We start from the raw sequence: 18,324 nt of genomic DNA on the forward strand, positions 1-18,324 counted from the left end.
ATGCGTCTAGATGCGACTCTGACAGGTGACACTATGTGTCTGATCACTTGCATGCATTCGTGTCCATTGTGCATTCAGACGGACTTCGGCAATTCCAGCAGGACAATGCGACATCCCACATATCCAGAATTGCTATGGAGTGGCTGCAGGAACACTCTTCTGAGTTTAAACACTGCAACTGGCCAAAATCCCAGACACGAACATTGTTGAGCATATCTGGGATGCCGTGCAACGTACTGTTCAAAATACCAGATCTCCACCTACTTATACTCTTACGGATTTATGGACAGCCCTGCAGGATTCATGGTGTCAATTCCCTCCAGCACTGCTTCAGACATTAGTCAAGTCCATGCCACGTCATGTTGCGGCACTTCTGCATGCTCTCAGGGCCCTACACGATATTAGACAGGTGTTCCATTTTCTTTTGCTCTTCAGTATATATATGGCCATGTTCCGGATATGGCCACCTCCCTGTTGTGAGTTAGCTAAGCAAATAATATGGTAGATGACAACAATATCCAGTGAGAGGGCTTCTAGTGCGTCACCTGATCATTTACCATCCACCCTTTGAGCAATAGGGCGTCAGTTTCCTGCTTTCTTTATTAATTTTTCTTGCTTTTCTCCAGTAAATCTCCTTTGTTTCATTCAGGTTTTTAAAGACTTCATCCAAGGAAACCATCGTTTTCTATTCAGTTTTTAATGCTCATTTGATTGATGTTGTGCTTGATGGTTCGTCTTTAACGAGTTCTTCATAATCAAACAATATTTGTAAAAGCTGACCTACTCCTGACTTGGCCACCAGGTGGCCATATGAATTGCAATAAAGCTAGTGCAAGTTCAATTCAACTTATCTTTTTCTCCTGGCAGAAGTACTCACCTAAAACCTTCTTTCCAGACAAAAAGTATTTGAAAGCTTAAAGAGAAGGAGATTAAGGTTTGAAGAAGCCTTGTTCAAGGCAATGAGGAGTGCAAAGAGTGAGAAGTTCTCAATTGAGAGGGCAACAACATACATAAAAGTAGCCTACTTTGCCCTGTTATTTGGAGAAAGAAGGCCTGTGAACGAAAGCAGAAGTTGGGTGGAAAACTCACCTTGATACCTGAACAAGGAGAACAGCTATTCTGCAGAATCTTCAGTTTGTGTTTTGCAGGCTATCCATTGACTGCTAAGATGCTTAAACTCAATGTTTTTAATTTCTGTCAAGAAAACTGCATCACAAACCATTTTAAAGGTACCGCTGGTCCTAAGTGGTTCGACAGTTTTTTGAAGAGGAACACTGAGTGAGGTTGCGTGACAGAGAGCTCAAAGACTTAAACCATCCCGGGCTTAAAAATTAGACAAATTCGCAGTTGCTCACCATTTCGCAAAAATGAAAGAAATCTTCAACAAATACGATTGCTTCACGTTTCCAGAACGAGTGTACAATATGGACTGACGTGGTAAGAGCTGGGAGGAAATGGTAAGGTGATGGGCAGAAGTTACATTACACATTTTGCTGAAAATAGCTTACTACAGAGAAATTCTAACTTCAATATTAAAACCCAAAATCCTTTTTTCAACTTTCACAGAATAAATAACACATACTCTTTGCTTCGTACTACAATTTCTAGTGGCATCATGCTAGAAGAAATAACAATTTATCATTCTGATGGTGATCCACATGAAATCAAGCTGTAAGCTCAAATTTTACACACTGAGTATAGCTTAGGAAAAGAGAAAGTGTCAAGGAAAAGGCAAAGTGTCAACTCAAAAGAGTTTCAACTACTTCAGTTAACAATAATAAAATGAGGAATCTACTCGACACACCGGTACATGTTAAACCCTGGCTTGAGCAATGAAACTGTGCTTACGAAATTATGGACGTAATCCAGCTAATATTTCTATGTGATCAAGCTAATATGAACTTGCAACTGTAATATAAATGATGTAGGTAGTGGGGAGCTGTAAGTACGACCATAAATAATCACTTGCCCTCCCGTCACTTACTATGAATACTTTTATTCCTGCAACGTATACACATTGCGTGTAGCATAGAACGCGTACTACAGAGAACTGATCTGGCAGAGAAACAGATGTTCTTGCTGCGGTAGGGCAGCGATGTTGTTGGGAGGGGAAGAGCCAGTGGTTCTAGTCCCCACATGATTAAACCTTGTAAATGACGCAATACCACGGTTCAGTGCAGTGAAAGGTAACACGACAACAATTAAATAACTTAAAATTTAAAGCCTGAGTACACAAATATGAAAAAAAAGAACCTCAGGCGCACAGCCTTTTCAAAATGGTATCTACCGATAGGAGGTGATTTACTGTATTGCCAGGGTGGTTTGGTAAGTCCGGTAAATTTTCATGAACGAATGGAACATTTTTGTTGCTCTTCATGGTTGGTAAGCTTGATCAATCCAAGGATCATATAGAGAATTTCAACAATGTACAAATGGAATTCATTGTTGATGGCTGTCTGTACTGCTTAACGTGACGGCTGCGATTGAAAGTGGAGAAAAAGAGTTTTGTGGTGTTATTAAACACTTTCATTTGAAGCGTTGGACTGTGACGCCAATCAAAAGAGAGTTAGATGAAGACTATTTACTTTTAGGTTAATGAATTTAAACGTGGTCGGACAAGCACCGAAGGCGAAGCGCGCTCCTGCTGATGCTCAGTTGAGGTCACCACAAAGGAACCCGTTGGTAAAATCCATGATATGGCAATTTAAGATTGCCGAAAAAATTCTTGAGATTGCTGAGACAATATCTGGCGACGTTTAATCACAGTCCGAAACATTTTTGCGCCGATTTGTGACTGTTGATGAAATGTGGATACATCGTCACACACCAGAGTCAAAACGACAGTCAAAACAATGTATAAAGGGTTGGCTCAAATGGCTCTGACTACTATGGGACTTAACGTCTGAGTTCATCAGTCCCCTAGAACTTAGAACTGCTTAAACCTAACTAACCTAAGGACATCACACACATCCATGCCCGAGGCAGGAATCGTACCTGCGGCCGTAGCGGTCGCGCGGTTCCAGACTGTAGTGCCTAGAACTGCTCGGCCACACTGGCCGGCATATAAAGGGTGATGAAAGTGCACCGAAGAAGGCAAAGAGCAATTTGTCGGTTGGTCAGATGATGTCTACTTGTTTTCTCTCTCTCGCTCTCTCTCTCTCTCTCTCTCTCTCTCTCTCTCTTTGGGATTCTGAAGAAATAACCCCGATAGATTACTTGGAGAAAGGCAGAACCATAACTGGACGCTGTTATGCTAAAGAATGCCGCTTATTACTGCAAACACTTATTGGTGTCAATGGTCCAGCAATTAAAATATAAGTTGAATAACAGGGAAATAATAGATTCCTACTTCACGTAACTAGTTATGAACGACAACATAGCTCGTGAGATATTCCGTTCTAATGGCATACTAGGTCTTCACTGCAGAAGCCACGGGAATCTCACAAGTGCACAAGTCGGACTAAGAAATATTTCTGTCTCCCGCGATCACGCGCAAACTGCTCCACACTCCAAGTAGTTCTTGCGACCGATCGTGGCGCCTTCGCGTCCAGCACTTCCTGTGTCCTGTGCGACCCGATCGTCACGCCATCCTGTTCAGTACCTCGTGTACTGTCCGACCCGATGCTCCACCCCCACTTCCATACAGTCTCCCCTTTGGATTGGCTAGAGCGTTCCCGCCATTTCTCCAAGCCAACGCACACTCACAAACATATTGAAACACATACAAAATGCTGGCTTTGCATTTAAATAACTTGAAATTAAGTAAATATTCCTACGGCTGGACCATAAACACGCTCTAACACACATTTTTAAATACATAAACAAATCAAATAAACATGTATCAAAGGAATAGAAACAAAAGATAGGCCAGTAGCCCAATGTGTCTGTGCTCTCTAAAAGACAGTAAATATTTAACAAATTTCTTCATGACTAGTGTATTTAGCCACGATCGCTTGGATATATTTAATCACATTCCTGGTTCCAGCATTATCGACATCTTCAGATGTTCTGAATCCACATAAAAAACTTTGTATAGATATTTGAAACAATACAGCTATGTACTTTGAACAACATGTAGTCATTTAATATATTTCAATGAGCATATGTATTGTCACAAAAGTAAAAAGGCGATTTAAAACATCGCCCAGGGCTGTTATACAGTGATATGGGAAAGATGGGATATAAGAAAAAAAGGGGTAGAGGATAAGAGGGGGCACGGGAAAAACATAGGTAAAGAGGACGGAAAACAACATACTCTGCTTCTACTTATATTTGCTGTGGTCAGACCTGTAAAACTAGTATTTTGAAAACCATCTCCAAGAACGCAATTAATAATTCAGGACACAAATCTTCAAAAATCGAGAAAAAAGCTTTTAAAATAAAATTTTTTGTAAAGTAATATGAAATATTAAAAGCTTATGCACAAGTAATGACCGTCTTATCTTTAAAAAACGTAAAGAGTATATAAACTTTGCACGCCTCACTTCGCATGCAAAGCCACAAGCTAAGTACTGATAGTATTGTGGGACGGCGAGTTAGAATTGGAAAATAATCGTTTGCTGTACAAATGTTTGTTTGTTGAATCAGTTTCTGGCTATTAGCATGTTGCTAATGCTGTCTTTCGCCGTTCTCAACACTGGCTCTCTATTTACTTTTTAGGCACCCAGAAAGCGATTTAACAAAACGTGAAGCCTGTAATTAGAGTTCCTAGTGCCCACTTCATCTGAGAAGAATATTATAGCTGCAGCTTATAACTCTGAGGAATTAGGAGATTGTCCGGGATTTCTAATCAAAAACGATTTTCCAAAATAGTTGAGTATATTCTCAAATTCACAAATAAAAAACACAAGTATCCCTACAACCTAACTAACAGAGCAGTTCAGAGTCTAATGCGCTGATGCAACTATAAATGTCCGAATTAAATGTTAAAAAAGAATGTTCGCCATAATTTGATGAGAATACTTCATCAAACACCACGCTAAATTATTGGTAGAATGTCTGTCCCGCGACGGCACGTGAAAATACGACAATACGCAAACTGAAGCTAGATAATGAAAGTCATCCCAGAATTAACATTTCACTTGAAATGATTTCATGGTTACGCGTATCTCTAGTAACTTAATACGGCACCCGAGGCTGTTCGTCGCAGTGATACCGACGCGACGCGACTGCCGACACAGATGGCGTGTTATTCAGCGTCTGGAGAGAACTGGGGCCTTCCTTCCTCGCGCAACGCTCTTATATATAAAGCCGCGGTGCGGACGGCTAAGGGAACGCCTGATCAAATCGGCTCTCCCGACTAGCCGCTGGGCTAGTAACGCACCACTTTAAGTTACATAATAAATTATAGCTTCTGTTGCTGATGGCCGAATAAGCTCTTAATTTAAATGTGCATTCAGCACGCAGGTAAGTATTGATAATAAAATTTTGACGTGGCTAACTTAAATATTTTGGGCGAGAGAATTAATTTAATTGCACTGCACGCAGCAGATGAGCTCTGAGCTGTCCCTTTTGAGATCCGCTATCGCTATAATTTTATAGGTATTCAAAAGAAACTTTTCACATCTTCATAGTCATAGCGGACCTCCAACCTATTTAAATCTAAACATCCTAGCCTTATTTACTAGCCTACTTAATCTATCTTGCTTCCTTCAGTTTTGAGACGAAAACCAGAAAATCATGAATTTCCACTAAAATCTTAATCTGTGAAATCCAAAGTACTGTTTTTATTAAATCATTATGAAAGATGAATTTTAATATAAATTTTGAAGTCTCTAGCTCTTTTCTGTTGCGCCAATGATTTTTACAGAAAAACGTCCAAATCTCGGAAATGGCTAAAGTTATCGAACTGATATTTAACACATATTAATTTAGTAATACTTCTAACATGCTAGAAAAGTTTTAGGTAATTTGCTTGATTTTTAAGGTATTGCGCAACATCTATGACGTCAGAGCTAGTTACAGCAGACTGGCTGGCATACAATGGAAACTGATGTGAATTTACTACAGCATGAGTAGGCTGCTTCCCTACAGTATGCCATGTTCGCATCGACCACCTCTTCATAAATATGCTGTTTAGATGGAGGTGATATTTTAATTTTAACTACTGACGACGCCTTTGGCATGATTGTTTTATGCACCTCCACTGCCGGATGTGATTTTAGTGTATTTTTGCTTGCGATGACGGTATATTTAGATATACCGAAACCGTGCTCAAGGACTTCAATAAATCTTTATCCTACAACTATTTGGCTGTTGTCATTACCGTGAAGATTTTCAACAGTTGCTCTTACAGCCACGTTTAAAATTTTGAAAAGAAATTCGAAAACTATTAACGACAGCATATGTTTCAGTAGGCACTCTCACAGACTCCAGAAAATGAAAACATTGTATCATTATACTTGAAAAAAGAGACAGCATTGGTTGTATATTTTTTACTATTGCAAAATCGATTTTCTGTCACTGAGTGACCATCTTCAGTGCTATATTGTATAACTTAAATTGGGATGCACTGTTGTCACTAAGCTTACGGCGATCGCATGAGTCTATGTGATCGCCGTAAGCTTAGTGACAACAGTGCATCCCAATTTAAGTTATACAATATAGCACTGAAGATGGTCACTCAGTGACAGAAAATCGATTTTGCAATAGTAAAAAATATACGACCAATGCTGTCTCTTTTTTCAAGTATACCTGTTATCTAGTCGTAGTGCACAAGACAACATGGAGTCGCCAATCAATTGTATCATTACTTGCTCATACATCTATTAACACTAATTAACTTATGGTGTAATTAAGCCAATAGTATTTAATTCTGATCAGTTTATAAAAGGATTGTACTACAAACGCAAAATAAGTTAAACCAAATTTAAACACATACTGAGAACATTCTTTTTAGGAAAAACATACAAGATGTCAATAGGAATAACGATAGAACTCAATAAAAAAACACTGAAATCGTGTTAGGAGCAAAAGTCGTGGTGTAATTGTGAAGTAATTAACAAAACCACCGTGTTTTTAGCAATGGATAGTTCATGAAATTTCATTACAAAAACCAAATTACTTCTAGACACCAATTATATCAGAGATTTGTCATGATTTGCCAAATTAAAATTTGTTACTACTTTTATGAAAGCACATAAGTTTGAATTGTAAGTTTAATTATGTACAGCTAAACAATACGTGGAGAGATCCTGCGACTGTTGCATGTTGTATAAGGACTAACGCCGGTAGCCGTGGTCAGTCGGTATTACGTTAGTTTTAGCGCAGAATTAGGAAATTATTGTGTTAGTCCTGGACGAGATGTGGTGTATTCTTTGTAGAAATAAATTGGTGAATGGTTAACTCCAACGTATCGACTACATCACTTTAATAATTAGTATGCAAAAAAAACTGCATTCAGTTCGGAGACTGGTTTGATGCAGCTCTCCATGTGTAAGTAGGCTGTTTATGTTTTTATGTTGGTAATGCCACGTAGCGCTCTGTATGAAAATCACTGACTGTGCTGTGTGTAGTCTGTGGCTGGTTTGCATTGTTGGAATATTTGCTATTGTAGTGTTGGGCAGTTGGCTGTTAACAGCGCGTAGCGTTGCGCAGTTGGGGATGAGCCGCCAGCAGTGGTGGATGTGGGGACTGAGATGGCGGAGTTTTGAGAGCGGATGATCTGGACTTGTGTCCATCAGAGAGAGTAAATTTCTAAGACTGGATGTCACGAACTGATATGTATATTATGACTTTTGAACATTATTAAGGTAAATACATTGTTTGTTTTCTATCAAAATCTTTCATTTGCTAAGTATGCCTATCAGTAGTTAGTGCCTTCAGTAGTTAGAATCTTTTATTTAGCTGTCAGTATTGGCGCTCGCTGTATTGCAGTAGTTCGAGTAACGAAGATTTTTGTGAGGTAAGTGATTCATGAAAGGTATAGGTTATTATTAGTCAGGGCCATACTTTTGTAGGAATTATTGAAAGTCAGAATGCGTTGCGCTAAAAATATTGTGTGTCAGTTTAGTGTTGATCAGAATAATTAATGAGCGAAATGTCTGAGTACGTTCAGTTTTGCTGAGCTGTTTGAAAATCAAATAACGTAAGAGGTTTATCACCACAGTCATTCATAAATTTTTCTCAGGGGACGTTTCACATGCTTCTTCATCTCCCAGTACCTACTGCAACCTACATCCTTCTGAATCTGCTTAGTGTATTCATCTCTTGGTCTCCCTCTACGATTTTTACTCTCCACGCTGCCCTCCAATACTAAATTGCTGATCCCTCGATGTCTCAGAACATGTCCTACCAACCGATCCCTTCTTCTAGTCAAGTTGTGCCACAAGCTTCTCTTCTCCCCAATTCTATTCAATACCTCCTCATTAGTTATGTGATCTACTCACCCAATCTTAAGCATTCTTGTGTAGCACCACATTTCGAAAGCTTCTATTCTCCTCCTGTCCAAACTATTTATCGTCCATGTTTCACTTCCATACATGGCTACACTACATACAAATACGATTTCCTGTCACTTAAATCTATATTCGATGGTAACAAATTTCTCTTCTTCAGAAACGCCTTCATTGCCATTGCCAGTTTACATTTTATATCCTCTCTCTTCGACCATCATCAGTTATTTTGCTCCCCGAATAGCAAAACTTCTTTACTACTTTAAGTGTCTCATTTCCTAGTTTAATCCCCTCAGCATCACCCGATTTAATTCGACTACATTCCATTATCCTCGTTTTGCTTTTGTTGATGTTCATCTTATATCCTCCTTTCAAGACACTGTCCATTCCGTTCAAATGCTCTTCCATGTCCTTTGCTGTCTCTGACAGAATTACAATATCATCGGCGAACCTCAAAGTTTTTATTTCTTCTCCATGGATTTTAATACCTACTCCGAATTTTTCTTTTGTTTCCTTCAATGCTTGCTCTATATTCAGATTGAATAACATCGGGGAGAGGCTACAGCCCTGTCTCACTCCCTTCCCAACCACTGCTTCCCTTTCATGTCCCTCATCTCTTATAACTGCCATCTGGTTTCTGTACAAATTGTAAATAGCCTTTCGCTCCCTGTATTTTACCCCTGCCACCTTCAGAATTTGAAAGAGAGTATTCCAGTCAACATTGTCCAAACCTTTCTCTAAGTCTACAAATGCTAGAAACGTAGGTTTGCCTTTCCTTAATCTATCTTCTAAGATAAGTCATAGGGTGAGTATTGCCTCACGTGTTCCTATATTTCTACAGAATCCAAACTGATCTTCCCAGAGGTCGGCTTCTACCAGTTTTTCCATTCGCCTGTAAAGAATTCGTGTTAGTATTTTGCAGCTGTGACTTATTAAACTGATAGTTCAGTAATTTTCACATTTGTCAACACCTGCTTTCTTTGGGATTGGAATTATTATATTCTTCTTGAAGTCTGAGAGTATTTCGCCTGTCTCATACATCTTACTCACCAGATGGTAGAGTTTTGTCAGTACTGCCTCGCCCAAGGCCGTCAGTAGTTCTAACGGAATGTTGTCTACTCCCGGGGCCTTGTTTCGACTCAGGTCTTTCAGTGCTTTGTCAAACTCTACACTCAGTATCGTATCTCCCACTTCATCTTCATCTACATCCTCTTCCATTTCTATAATATTGTCCTCAACTACATCGCCCTTGTATAGACCCTCTATATACTCTTTTCAACTTTCTGCTTTCCATTCTTTACTTAGAACTGGGTTTCCACCTTAGCTCTTGATATTGATATAAGTGGTTCTCTTTTCTCCAAAAGCCTCTTTTATTTTCCTGTAGGCACTATCTATCTTACCCCTAGTGAGATATGCATCTACATCCTTACATTTGCCCTCTAGCCATCCTTGCTTAGCCATTTTGCACTTCCTGTCGATCTCATTTTTGAGACGTTTGTATTCCTTTTTGCCTGCTTTATTTACTGCATTTTTGTATTTTCTCCTTTCGTCAATCAAATTCAGTATTTCTTCTGTTACCCAAAGATTTCTACTAGCCCTCGTCTTTTTACCTATTTGATCCTCTGCTACCTTCACTACTTCATCCCTCAAAGCTACCCATTCTTATTCTGCTGTATTTCTTTCCCCCATTCCTGTCAATTTGTAACACCGGAAACGCATATCCTCTTATTTCCATCTACTGTACTATAAATTTTTTCCTTATTTTGTTACCTGAAGATATGACATTTCTGTGTCTTTATATAGTGTAATTGTTTTACAATTTGTATATGTATATTTAAGCATTTTTGTCGATGTATAATTGTTTTGTTTTGTAAATGTTATTTGTATTTTTACGCTGGGTCTTGCCTAGGAAAAACTATGCTATCGAATGATTACATCGATAGGTCGTGTGGGAAACCAAAGTGTTTAGGATCTTTGGTAGTGTTAACTATGCCGCGTGGAGCGCGGGCAGAGCAGAGTCTGGCTGGAGTAGGGTGGTAGAGAGGTGTGTTGAGTGACGCTCCCGCGAGTTGCAGCATTTTCGGGGTTTGGCAGCATGTAATTGCACTCGACTTGCTATGATAGTTTCTGACACGGTGTCGCGGACGGGAAGCATTAGCTGGCGCACATCAAGAGCCCGTTTCGCCTGGTGACCGTGTCGAGAAGAAGGTGCGCCAACATCCAGCTTCTGCAACAGCGACGGGCGACAATGAGTGACTGTCGCCACCTCCTCGATCGAAGCCTTCAATCAACCAACAAGGAAGACTGGAAGCACTTAAAGTTTTAGAACTGTATGGCAGACCTCAGCTTTTCAAACTGTTGCATCAATAAATACAGCAACTTAGCATGAACCTTTGTTGCTCATTGTCTCAATTGCATTACCAAGCAGGGTCACTTTTTTTTCCGGAATGAACCCGAGTGTCTTTGAAATTCAAATGCCAGCATTAAAGTAATATCATTCCATTTCATTGCTTTAATTTCAAAGTTCAGTTAAAGTATTCATAGCTGGCTACAATATTTAGATTACACAAGCACAAATTAAGAGTACGAGTTTTGTTACCATCTTTTAGCTTACCTGTGACTGCAGCTCAACTTGGTACGTACTAAATTTTACTATTGTTAATTGTTCAGAATCATTTAATTCAAGTTCAAAGTTAAATGTCTTATTTCTAAATTGCGTAGATTCAAGTAGCTTTTGAAATGAATGTTGAGGTAGCCCAAGACTAACCTTATTTTATTGAATTTCGTAGTGCTTCAGAAACAAAGTTCACTATTAATTTCAGTTACTAAGTTAACTTTCACTTTTCCGGTTTTATTTATTCTTTTGCTAAATTAAGTCAGAGTGTAGCGAAATTTATTACTTCTGACAAACATTCTGTTTTCACACAACACGTGTCAACCTTCAGTTGTCACGCTTTTAGTGCTAATTATATGTGCAATAACCTTTCTTTTTCAGTTATTATAGTAGTCCATAGGACTGGCGACCGTAATTTTCCCCAAATCTCAAATATCTAATTAACGCCAGTTAATTGTTAACGTAACTACCGCACATTTACTTTCTTTATTAACTTTACCCCTTTTCAAAATTAATTTCCCCAGTTTCATTTGCATTTTTCCTTTCATTTAGATGTAGCCCTTTTCTGGAGGTCGATAACTGAGGGGGAGGTTACAAATTGTTTCCTTATGCTCTCCCTGAAACTCTGTACAACCTGTCTTGATATGCTGATGAAATACCAAGCATACTTCGTAAAGGATGGATTATGCATTTAATGAAAGTTACATCACCCATTCGACGAGAAACCAATACAGTGGTTAGCATTCGAGTTCATTCCTACAAGCTGGGCAGCCGTGTAAGGTAAACATACAAAAAAAGAGCCTGAGAACCTGATACTGGTAATTACGCTGAGGCGGAGGCCAAGACCACTCTGCATCCGCTTCTTTATTATCTTTCCTTTCGCTTTCATGTTCGTCCAGTACCTTTTCTTTTAGTAACTAACTTATTCTTAAACCTCACCAGTCATATATAAAGACCTTTCATCTGTCTTTCAATAATTATCCGTCTATTTATATTCTAATTACTTGACTCACTGTTAGTAATAAGCGCCTTTTCTTGTCTGGCGTGAGATTACGTGTACATTGTGACAATAATACCAGAAGCTTCCAAATTGAACCACGGAATATTCTAGGTACATTAATAAAACAATACCTCAGGTCTCCAAGAAAAAACCGTATAAAAGACGTGCCTATAATGATGCGTGGGATAGAGGGGCTACCTCAGGTCTCCAAGAAAAAACCGTATAAAAGACGTGCCTATAATGATGCGTGGGATAGAGGGGCTAACCGTTTGTGTGTACCAATTAAGGGTATTAAAAAAAATCAATTCTTCAGCGTACATTAAAAATAAACGTATGCAGTAAGAATCTAAGGCATCTGACAACAGCTATGACTGAAGGGAATCCCACCTGCGACCCTTGAAGTTTAAGATTACTATAGTATGGTTATATGAAAAGAATGGCTCCCTGTAGGAATTTTCGATTATTCACTGATCTATATGTTCCTTGGAGGAGACCAAAAGAATGACGTGGTGGATGGGAGAAGCTTCTTACAGCACCTCAAAACAAAAAATATTAATGGATACGGAATTATGGAGCGGATAGTGATAGTGATACGACAAACGCTCTTCCCAAAGCTGTTACCAAAGGGGGCTCTTCAGAACAGTTCAAGAAATGACCTTGGTATTAACTTTAACAAAATTGATCATACCAGTAATTTTCAAGCATCTGAAGTCGTGTCTATTTGATATTAACTTAAATATCCTCGGAAAATCTTATTTGAGACTAAAGGCCTACATGTCTTTCGTACAAAAAAATAACTTCTCAAAGCACTCCTGTCGCGAAGAAAATAGAGTTGCTTGGGCTACTGAGATTTGTCTTGATATTATTGAGCGAATATCGCAAATACTGCCTTCCTTCAAGAATGTTTTACAATGTATGACCTTGCGGTAAGAATTAAGTTTTGTGGTTGATGTTCATAAATGTAATGCGTTAAAATTGTGTAAAAGATGTGCTGTGTGTGGTGTTTTTTTGTGTTCTTATGTTCCATGTGTTCGATGACGTTGAAACAACGAAGGCGGGCTGGGGGCAGCACAGTAACGGCAGCTTCGGGAGTTGGTAGCTGTACGCGCCGAGCCGACAGCCACGACGTCATTGTGCCAGCTGATGCGACACAGAAGGAATTATAACACTGTTAATACAAAAGAAAACTTGTTGCTATTGTAATTTTGTTCGGGTCATGTCTGTGTTCCATTGAAGTCAGTCATTGGATGGAAATGTATAGCACACCCTGTGTATTGTGAAGAATTATTAACAAACCAACGAAGAAGATAATTATTGTGAAAAGAAGACACCTTCTGTTGAAGATTTTTATTTTTGAAGTGTGAGTGCTTCATGTTGGTTGTCAAAACTAAATCAAGATCCTAATCGGATATAAAGGGGAGACGAAGGGTTAAATACTTCGCAACCAAGAAACATTGGAAAATCATGTGCATGCTCTTTCTTTAATTAAAGACGCGATTAATTTGTTCTCATGATTGTGAGTGAGTTTTTTTTTTTAAACAGTGGGTATAGTTATATAGCTAACGTTATTCGGAAAATACTTGACAGTTTTTAAAGTTTAATGAAAGTTTAATAGTGACATGTGAAATATTGACAGTTTCGCTATGTGAATCAGAGAAGTGCTTAATGCTACTGCACGCTTGACTGTGTAGTAATAGCCGCGAGCGTCTCTGGTTGTCTTGATAACGGAAACTGCAATATATCCGAATTTGAAAAACAGTTTGAAATTGATATTTGCAACGTGAATATTTAAGAGAGAGTAAAATCAATTAGTGCTCGTTTGTCCTTTTTGAAAATACGAACCAGCAAAATATAGATGATAATTCTTCAGAAAAGACAACAGTATATATCGACCCATTCAATATAATTGATTGGTCGGGCAGATCTGTTGGATACATTTTTGTTATCAGTACGTGTCCAGGTGCCTGCGCATCGTAGATTGTTCTTTTCATTCTGTTATCAAAATTTTGAAGTACCTGTTTGTTCACTATGCAAGCGTAGTAATCTTTGTAGAGGTTATGTCAGAGATTTCCTTGAATGTTGAATATTCTTTTTTGGACTCTCATCAAATTTAAGTCTTAAAGTGCGATCGAAGTACTTACTGTCTGATCGTCTGGAGTTACAGATATTGTTGTGGTGGTTGTAGCTTGAAAGAACTTGCAAACTCTCACAACGAGCTTCCTTGCTGACATTAAAAACTTCATTGCGACACATTACACTTTCCGCCTACTTTATAACATATGTTATTCTAATTTACCATTAGAAACTGAAACGCTGTTTCAAAAATGACCTCTCATGAGATAAAAGAATATCTGAAAATTACAGATCCCTGATTCATATAGCGCTTCTTCTTTCCCATTTCTTCAACATAATAAAGAATGGAATATTATGTTGTCTGTTTCTCTGTAGACACTAATAATAATCAGAAACTAGTCATAAATATCAGCAAACCGGCTTGTAACTAGAGAGAGCTTTAAAAGTACTGTTGGTAAAGATGCAGTGACAGACCCATTTCTTTGGTTTGCATTCATCATACGGACGGAGAGGCAGCCCATCTGTTCATGCGTCTGAGAATTACGTGAAACAGAATTTGAACACGAGTTCCTAATCGCGTGGGAATTCGTAGGTAACCCTGGAAGGAAAATAATGAATTATTAAGATCATTTAACTAGGTGTCCATACACGTTTTTCAATAATATGTGTGCTGTATCAAACAAGTAGCATTAGTTGTGAATATATAACACCTCCTGCATTTCCAAAGCATTTGGCTCTACCTTCGTACTAAATACAAAGTGTGGTTTTTGAACTAGTGCAATTATCATCCATCTCCGCCGGCAAATTTTCTCTTTCTTTGACCCTAGAAATTCGCTAAAACATGTCAATTCTGTATCACTGGCTACTTCAATTTGATTTTTATGAATTTAAACCTTACGGCTCCGTCTTTCTTTTCGTTCTGTAGCTGTATCATGTAAAAGACTACTGATGTGACTGAATCCAATCATTGTATCTAATTTACAAAATCATCACTCGTTTCTCGTGCAAGCAATAATGGATTTACTGAAATAGCATACGGGAAGTAGTCACTGCCAAATGGTTCAAATGGCTCTGAGCACTATGGGACTTAACTTCTGAGGTCATCAGTCCCCTATAACTTAGAACTACTTAAACCTAACTAACCTAAGGACATCACACACATCCATGCCCGAGGCAGGATTCGAAACTGCGACCGTAGCGGTCGCTCGGTTCCAGACTGTAGCGCCTATTCTACTGCCAGATTCTGTCAGTGTTTGGGTATGCTTAAGAATTCACTCGCATTTGAGTATCTATTGATAATAGCTCCCGTTTGGAGACATCCACATTGATTTCAAAGGAAACATCTAATTCAGCATTTCTTTACATTTCTCGTTAAGTCACTTTATTATTATAGTATGATACAGAATACGTCATATAAATGCTTGTTCTTCTTTAGACACCACAAAAAATGATCTATGTAGGAATAGTAAGGTCCCTTATGACGCAGGGGCCGGTCGTTACTTCCTGCCGACGCCGCCGAGAAACATTAGTGTGTTTCCTTCTGTGAATTTTACAAAAACTGAAAATATAAATATTTTCGACGAAGATAGTTCACAGTAAAGTGAGAGACGTGCTTACTTATGGCTACGCTGATTTCACATTGCTCCTAACTTCCCATTTGCTTCTCTTTAAGACAAGTAATCCTTTCTTCTAGGAGTGCTGGTGCTGCAAGTTTCGCAGGAGAACTTCTGCGAAATTTGGAAGGTAGAAGACGAGGTCCTGGTGGAAGTACAGCAGTGAGGACGGGTCGCGAGTCTTGGTTGGGTAGCTCAGTCGGTAGAGTACTTCCCCGCGAAAAGCAAAGATCCCGAGTTCGAATCTCGGCCGGCACACAGGTTTAATCTACCAGGAAGTTTCATACTCGTCTTTGTTTTATACATTCATTCCAATTGATTACAACTTATGTGACATGATCCCACGACCAAAGGTAGTTTTTCCTAACATTTATTGAGAGCTATGTTATGATTGTCGACGTGTACTGGTATTGGGAGTTGGATAGATGCGTTTTCGTCCGCACACATCACTGAAACAGACCAACGTGCGGCCGGAAAGGAAAAGTTTGGACAATATTCTTTATTTTTCAAACATGGGACTACATTTTCTGAGAGAAGTAGGACGGACATCTATGGTCGTCGCGTGAGATTATTCGTACAAGAACAGAAAGAAGAAACTGTTTTTTGAGGCAAAATTCACCCGTGCACTGAGCAAGTGTACTTTATGATAGGACTGTGTTCTGAAGAGCACGATATCCTAATAAAGAGAAATCAGTGGCGTCACTCACATTAACCGTGTCGAGCTGTGGTACATTATTTTCAGTAGACTATCCACTGGATTGTTGTCTCTACGCAAACGCTGTTTGTCTCTGTTGACCCCGATGTCGCTAGTAAGTTGAACGCATTCATTTATTCCTTCTAGGAAGTACACTACTGTTTCAAAATGACCTCCTGTGCGGTAAGATGCACGTACCAATAGTGCCAGTACCCAACATTATTTAGGACATGCATTGTTATTTCTATCTGAAAATGTGAATTACTTCAAATTTACCCACAGTTTTCAGTTACGTATTTCGATAGGTCGATAAAACAATGATTTCTGTAAGTATATCTTATGTATACTTTCGTACGGTCTTAGTGATAGATAAACAAATGTACTACTCTTAGTTCTTCTTACTGCAGTGATTTCCGTTTACGTCCTACTTTGTGACAGTATTGCGTCTGATTTTCTGAGATTGAGGCGCACGCGTCTCTCTTTGTTTTGTCTGCTGTACGAGTGGCATAAACACAGGATAAACGAGAATGCAGTTATTGGTCCCAGACGCAAAACGAGTTTGTGCTGATAACTTCGTCGCTTTGTATGAAGTCGGCAGAAAGGAAAGAAGTTGGAACACCAGAAATGTAATCTATCTAGACTCTTTTCTGACACTGGTTTCTATTAACTCTCTGATTTCTCCTACATTATATGCAATAACACAAGTCTTTACGAAATGTCTCTTTTGTTAGAATGACGCTTGTGCACTACATATACTGGTCATAAACAGTTTGAAGTATTTAAGAGTAATTTTCGTGTACTCTACGAAACATAACACACGTAAATTACAATCCGAATGGATCAATACATACCGATTCTCTTTAGAAAGTCTATTTTATACATATAGGTTCATTTTTCGTCCTTGCATTATATCTATACAATGTACTTCATTTCTAATAGCAAATTGACTACATTGTATGTAAATATGTCAGTACGCCATTTACAAAATTTTATGGTATGGCTTGCGTCAGACTTCCCATTTGACCTATGTGACTCTATCAGACTGAATACAAGTGGTCCTTAAAATTGAGTGGAAAATTCATTGACCTTCATCTCAATCTAACGGCGTTCAGGACTTTCATATTGAGATGTATTATCTCAGAAATAATAACAATTATAGTAACCATAGCTTCAACTGTGCGGTTGTACGTGGCAACGACAACGAGATTGTGCAAGACAGTAAAGAAAGGCCGCACTGTGGAACTGATAGACTTCTTGTATGGTAAAGTGCTTGAGTGCTAGCGGTGTAACAAGCTGGTAACAAAAAAACTTCACTAGTGTGATTTCAAATTGGAATGGAAACATGGCGTAACATTCACAAACATAAATGTCTAGTAGAAGAAGAAGTGGGAGGCAGCGACGAGATTGTACACAAATATGTCACAGCTACTGATTTTTGTTTTAGTTTTCCTGTAGTTATACGGCAGATATATATATATATATATATATATATATATATATATATATATATATGTGTGTGTGTGTGTGTGTGTGTGTGTGTGTGTGTGTGTGTGTGTGCGCGCGTGTGTGTGTTTCCTTACAGTGTAAAGCTGAATACTTCAATAAATGACAGCCACACATTACAAATGTAGATTACCCATCGGTATTATTTTCTAATAAAAATGAAAACTAAAACCTGTAGTTCAAAGGTTTTAATAAATTAATGTTTAGGCCTTCTGTGGTAATACACGAGTATCAAGTTGCCAATGTTTGTGTGACTGTCTATTTAAATGTGGTTGTATCAATATAAAGATTTAACGATGTGCTACAGCGGTAGTTTCAATGTTTTATTTACCTCTGTTCATAGAAATGAGAGTGAGTGGTGTCAAGTATTCTAAATTAAAAAGAAACTTGTATCTCTTCTAAATGTGGAACACAACAGGTCGTCATCTAAATAC

This window comes from Schistocerca nitens, chromosome 1 (assembly GCF_023898315.1).
Source record: "Schistocerca nitens isolate TAMUIC-IGC-003100 chromosome 1, iqSchNite1.1, whole genome shotgun sequence".
NCBI classification, from domain to species: domain Eukaryota; kingdom Metazoa; phylum Arthropoda; class Insecta; order Orthoptera; family Acrididae; genus Schistocerca; species Schistocerca nitens.